This window comes from Calidris pugnax, unplaced genomic scaffold (assembly GCF_001431845.1).
Source record: "Calidris pugnax isolate Ruff unplaced genomic scaffold, ASM143184v1 scaffold143, whole genome shotgun sequence".
NCBI classification, from domain to species: domain Eukaryota; kingdom Metazoa; phylum Chordata; class Aves; order Charadriiformes; family Scolopacidae; genus Calidris; species Calidris pugnax.
The window spans coordinates 54,799-61,406 of NW_015090861.1; positions in this window are offsets into that span (position 1 = coordinate 54,799).

Consider the following 6,608-nt stretch of genomic DNA (forward strand, 5'->3'; position numbering starts at 1 on the left):
CCTTTTAAATGGTCACATTTAAATAAAAAGAATTTTAAAACCCCCTCCTATTAAAGATGATACTTTAAAATGTGTTCAGGTTCCCATTTTTCTAGTGAATTAAAATCTCATTCCATCCTTTTTTCTTTGGCAATTAATTGGGTATCTGATTCTCCCAGATCATTCTCCTAGTGTTTGAGTAAGGTCAACAGCTACTCAAAACGACAACCTTTTCTCAAGTGTTGCTGCCAAATTGCACTTTCATGTTTGAGAAGTATCTTCTGTCTTCAAAGAAAACATGGATGTTCCTATTGCAGCAACATTAACCATTCCATTTCTGCTCACTGATGTTAATGAATCGGTGCTCCCTCCTTCGAGGAATAATTGGAAACTCGTGGAAGAGGCTTTTGTGTACCCATTGGTAGGGAACTCATGGAACTTTTTTTTTAGCTTAAAACACAGAATTTTCTCAGCATGGCTCTCCGAATGCCGGTGAGATGTTTTTAGCTGACATTTTGCTGCAACTAATAACTGGCTCATTTTGCATGTCTGTATTGACTGCAATTAATTTCTGAATAAAACATGGGCACAAAAGTGTCAAAGAGTTCCCTGAATTCACACTGCAAAGGAAGGTTCAGGTTTTGGGCGTGCTCAGTGTTGGGCTTCACCAGCATCCTTCATTCGGGGTTGGCGCTAAAACAGGCTTTTCTTTAAAAGTTGCACTATCCACGAGTTCTCTCGGACAGAAACCAGCCTTTGAAGATAGTAATCTTTGATCAATTGGTACTTCTGTGCTCTCTGCCTCTACCTTCTGCAAGCAAATAAAGGATTTCACCCTACTGTGGGAGAGGGGCAACTTAATTGCATTGGTTTAATGTGACCTAATGATTATGATAACACTATATACTCCATACACTCTTTTTGGAGCTTCTTCTTGGCTGAGTATCTCATTGTTAGATTTGTAGTACAAGTTGTGTTCCCGTGAATGGGTCTGGGTGTTTCTGTGGTCAAACACAGGTAGAAGACTTCAGTGGCTGCTCTCTAGGGGAGGGGAAAACTAAATCTATTTTATATCAGTGCTGCGTGCTGGATATGTCATCACCTCGTAGCATAAAGTCTGTAACAAAACTGTCATTTTGTGTATAAATGTAACCAATGCAGTCACATACAAATTTCCAGTTCCACCACTGAAGAAGGTAGATGTCACATTACCATTGTGTGTGGTGTCAGATCTGCCCGTGATACTCCTGTCTGTGAGGTTAAGTCCCCCTTACAATTCTGTTTTTGAATGGTACCTGCGGAAATAAAAAGTTTTAGACAGAAGTCAACTTCACACTTTTGTCACTGAGAAGATTTAAAGAGGAGAAAAACCCCAGGCATAAAAAGCTGGAATGCAACAATACATTTCTTAAATGTATCGAATGAGGAATTACCTGTAAATTCTCTGGGAGCTCTATATTCAGGATTTTTTTTGTACTTACGAAGGCTATGTGATTTTTCAACATGTATATTTTAAAACATTGAGCACCTGCTGCAAGCGTACAGTGAAGTCCAAGTTTCAGCCTGCAGGTACGAGAGGTGCCTTCAGAGGGAACACACAAGCAATTCCCAGTGTTCCTGGAAAAGAGCAGTCAGCCTAAAGGGGTTAGTTTAAAAAGGTGGTCTGCTCTGTTTTCTCTCCTTGGCCGTATTAAGACCAGATTTATGAACATTTTTCATAAAGAAATGTAAAAATCAGTGATGGAAATGACTCTAGACTTGCTCAGCTTTTGAAGGGTGTGTTGCTCTGTTGTTTCTTCTTCCAACCAGGTGTGGGAATGCTGGTTGGCAATCCAGCACCTGTCTTCTGCTTTGGAAGTGCCCAGAGGCTTACATTAGATTGATAATGTGTTTTGCTGGAGGTTTTACATTAAAGCAGCATCTCCTTAATTGAAAAATGTTATTTAGAAGGCAAGGTATGACGGAGACAGGCAAATATGGTAATATCAGTAGAATAGACCAGGCTGAGTTAAAGACTAAGAGTTGGGATTGCCCTTATCTTTCCCGCCAGAGAATCGATCAGAGTAGTGTTGGACTTGAGATATGTAATTAATGATGAAAAGAGCCACTAGCAATTTGGACTGTATTGAACATGAACTGTGTAATGAAGTAGGGAGGTGAGCTCAACCACATTAAACGGGAGAACCTGTCACATCCATAATAGTAAAAAGCTGCCTTAGTATTAGAAAACTGCAGTGGTACTCAGTAATTTAAGAGTATTTAACATAAAAAATCTGAATGAGTTAATTAGGGCTATTAAAATGGCTGCAATAAAATTTGAATATTGAAAGTTTATGAAAGCTCTAAGCAGTAATTAAGGTTGCTATTTTAATATACAAAATTCATTAAAGTTGAGCAAAGAAAAATCCTGCTCCAGCTCACAAGGGAAACTGTAAAAGGAAAAATCTGCTTTTAAATTCTTGTTATCGTCTCTCTATTGGATTTGGTTAAATAACTAAGAAACGTGAAACTGGACTATCCTCTTCTGATACATAGCGTAATTTAGGATATTCCTATGTATTTACTAAAAGGGGAGAAGATAGTCCTTAGCGAGTTTATCTAGTTGTATACTTCAGTTGATAGAGGGTTGGAAACTACATTGTGATTCTTTTGTCTGTTCTGTATTTTCTGAGATTTTTCCATTTTAGAACTTCTGAGATCTTGGTTGAAGTAAAAAGCTATACTTTTCTGCCTAATTGAGCAGCTTCCTTGTTTTTTAGCTGGTGAAAGATTTTTGGCACCCTGTTCTCCAGCGATATCCTTGTTCTAGCTCTCGGGCTGCTACTGCTCAGATAATGGCAGCTCCCTGAAGAATATGAAGAGAAGCTCTGTTTATAGCAGCTGGCTCTGGATGACCCTTTTGGTGCTGGAACTGCCTAATTGAGCAGTAGGAGAAGATCCCAGGGAACTCCCCATCAACCTACAGACCTTTGGATAAGTTCAAACAGTAGCCAAAAAGCTACTGGGAAACAGAGAAAGCTCTTTGGCAAGAAGTTACCCAGTCTCAGAAATTTCTTCAGAAGCTCAGTGAACATCCAATGGGTTATTCTGAATATTGAGTTACATCTTGTCACCTGGAAAGGTACTTTCCCAAAAAAATGTTGACATACCTGTGTTTTTGAGCCATCCATCCTTTCCCTTTCCAGTAAGGTAATTGTTCGTCTTTTGTGTGACAGTGAGTTGGATTAAGTCAATAGAAAGGGACCTTTTAGTTTCCCAACAACTTCTTTTCTTAGCTGCTTCCCACTGGTGATAATCAGAACTTTTCCTTCTTACCAGGTTGTGCCCCTTTCTGCTAAAATATCGGTGTTCTTTCTCTAGCCCATGCTTCTGCTGTCCAGGAGCAGGGCTGAAGGTTAAGGCCAAGGCCCTTTGAGGCAGGGGAGCACGCAGAGGCTCACTAATAACTGTGTTTATTGATGAGTAATCTTTGATTAGCATTTGATGCTGATTAGCATCAGCATCATTGACTGCTAGTGACCACCTTATTCTGCGAATGACCAATACATGAAGATTTGTATCAAATTCTGAGCTGTTCTAGCTCACTCATAAAGTGCCCTTCCTTGAATGGAGCTTGGGCACGTCCATTCATTCATTCTTTTTCAAACCCAAACTAGGAGAATTAATGTCTTGTGTGTCACTGGACGAATAATACTGGAACTATTTTAATTTGTTCTGCTACTCATAAGTTTTATACTCGCTGCATCTTCCTTGAGAAGTGTTTCTGAAAAATAAAGCTATTGATTTAGTTGGCTTTTCCTCAAATTTAAAGGGAAAGTGCTTTTTTGTTGCATATAGCTGTACAAGTGAATGGAAATCACCTTGGCTACTCCACTAAATTTGCCGTAAAACAATGCCAGTGCTCTTAGAGCACTCCTTTTGAGCACTGCATTAATGTGCTCTTCAGCATTTCTCTCAGCAGGATTGTGGTTGGACTCGATCTCAAACATGAAGATTCTGTGATCGATACCATACTTCATAATTTCTCAGGATAGACTCTGATGATACCGTACTTCATAATTTCTCAGGATAGACTCTGATTTAGCTAGAATGTGAGTATTAATGTGTAGAAATTATTCTCTGGAAGCAATTATGCTGTTAGTTCATTCAGAAGACAAACCCAACCTGTCCTGGACCAGGAAGCCACCTCTCCTCCTAAACCCTGACAGTCATTTATTAAGCTGTCTGCATTCACTGATGTCTTTGTACCGCTGCTTTTCATTTTATCAGAGAAATCATTAATAGCTTCCTCTTCTCTGAGATTATATGATGGTTTCTTAAAAGCCACTTACCGGTCAAAGTTTTATTTAAACAGCAAAATGATTCTAAATGCCCTTTTTACAGATGATCAGTTTGGAAGGTGACTTAAACTCAAAATCTGATTATATTAGTGTGGATGAAGTGTAACAGACATAGGTGTTCTCTGCTTGGGCAGTGGGAACCTTTTTAAACCTGTCCCTTTGAGCAGTTCTTTTCCTGCTCAGGCATCAACACATGAAGCAGGCTCACAGGTCGTGGAAAATGACTTGAGTTGGGTGTCCCAGTTTGACATTGGGTTAAGCTCCATCTTTAGAGGAACTACTGCGTTTCTCAGACTGTAATTTATTATTTATTCCTTTGTTAGAAGGCCCTCCTTCACGTGGTGGTGTTTCATGTACTGTTTTATCATTGAGAGTTTATTGTAACTTCCTAGTTGTTTCCCATTCAGGGAGTGTGGTTTTGTGGGGCTGGACATGACCTTAGGGGGAAAAGAATGTCCCCAAACATTTTCATTAATATTAGCTATATTTTCAGTACATGTTTTAGTTTCATCAAATATACTTTGAATTTTTATTAACTGATCAGGTGAAATGTTTCTTAGCTTTAAACCTTTTGAAGAGTATTATACTGTTTCATAACCTATGAGCTAATAACATGATGTAACTTTTCTTGAGACTGTAAGATGGTATTCTTACAAGCAAAAAATGTTTGTCAACTGGAAACAGTTGCTTGTACCACCTCCTTTCCCTAATTTTTGAGCCCTTCTTCCCCCCACTAAAAATCAATAAACAAAAAGGGTAGTAACTCAGAAGGGCAAAATGATGAGCATTTTTGAAAGACTTTTTTTTTTTTTTTTTACCTATGTTGAATTCTGGAAGATTTTTGAAACAATCCTTTGAAGTAAGGAGCATCTATTAGTTTGGAAACAGAGAAATCAGTCCTTAAAAATAATTCTTCAGTGCAACATTTAATCATCTGTGGGTATTCCAAATGCTTTTAAGGTAGCAAAGGAGCCTGAAGATTTTTGGCAAATACATGCTGCTTGGATGGAAACCCAAGAATTTTAACAACTGTTTTCTGGGGAATGTCTTGGCTTTTCTTGGTCTACGTAATTTATATCCGCGTGAGCAGTTTGATGTCACCTCTTGAAGATTCATGGTTTTCAGTCTGGTTTTCTAAGGCCGTGTGGCTCTGCCGGTGCTTCAGTGGCTTCTGTCCCTGCCCCGATGGTGGGGAGTGCAGGGAGGGGGGACACAACAAGGAATAGCATCCTGAAATGCTTTTGTATTCTTAATTTTTGGTCTTGTTTTTAAATAGGGCAGGGTTATGGATTAGTGCATTAGAAAGATGATTGAGTTGCAAGTCAAATTTGGAGGGGGCGGGTGGAGCTGTGTCCAAAAGATTAATTCCTTCAGTATTTGTGAAGGTACATAACTGGCAAAAGATACTCCATTAATACCATCTCCCTTTCCCATCCCTCTTCCTACGTACACATACTCTTCTGTATGAAAGCAGGAGCAGGATGGAAATGGTGTGGGCTCCCTAACCTCTAACAACAGAGTTCCAGTACAGTAATCCATTGAGAACCAAGCTTTGTTGTTTCCACAGCTCATGGAACTGCTGGAAAAGACAAACATAAGGAAAGTGTAAGTATACAGCAGTCTCAGCTGGATGAACACTAAAAAGCCAGCTCTTTTATCAGCGTATCAGGATGGGATCAAAGGCTTTTGGGTCTGAGAGCAGAAATAATGTTCTTTTCTAGAAGAAAATCTCGAATACGGTTTAATACAGAGCAATTGTGTTCTCAGGAAAGACAGCAGAAGGAACAGAAAAATGCATCATCACCTTCTCAGAAATCCCTGCGAAGTAGTTGATCAGATTTAGGATCTCACTTGATGGCTCATGATGTGTTCTTGCAAATTCATATTTTCTTTTTAAAGTAGGATTATGCTTGACTGTTCCAAAGCCACATAATCCACTTATTGCATTGACAGGGAGAAATCCATGTAGCAGAGCAAAGTACTGTTAGATGAGATTTTCTTCTCATCGGGGTGAGCAGATGGTTTCCCTGTTTACTCTTTTTTTTTTTTATTATTATTATTTTTTTCACTAGTTGTTACTACAATTCCCTGAGGAAAAGGGGTTGATGCACTCTACCTGTCACACTTGGGCAGCAAGTGGTTGCAGCATGGGAATGCACATGGATCAGTCTAACAGGGAATAATGTTTTTAGGCATATTGTGTAAAATTTTACAGAGTAATATTTTACTTTCAATTTAGGAAGCACTCTATTTGTTTTTAGAATTACTTCTTGAATTTTGGCAACTTGC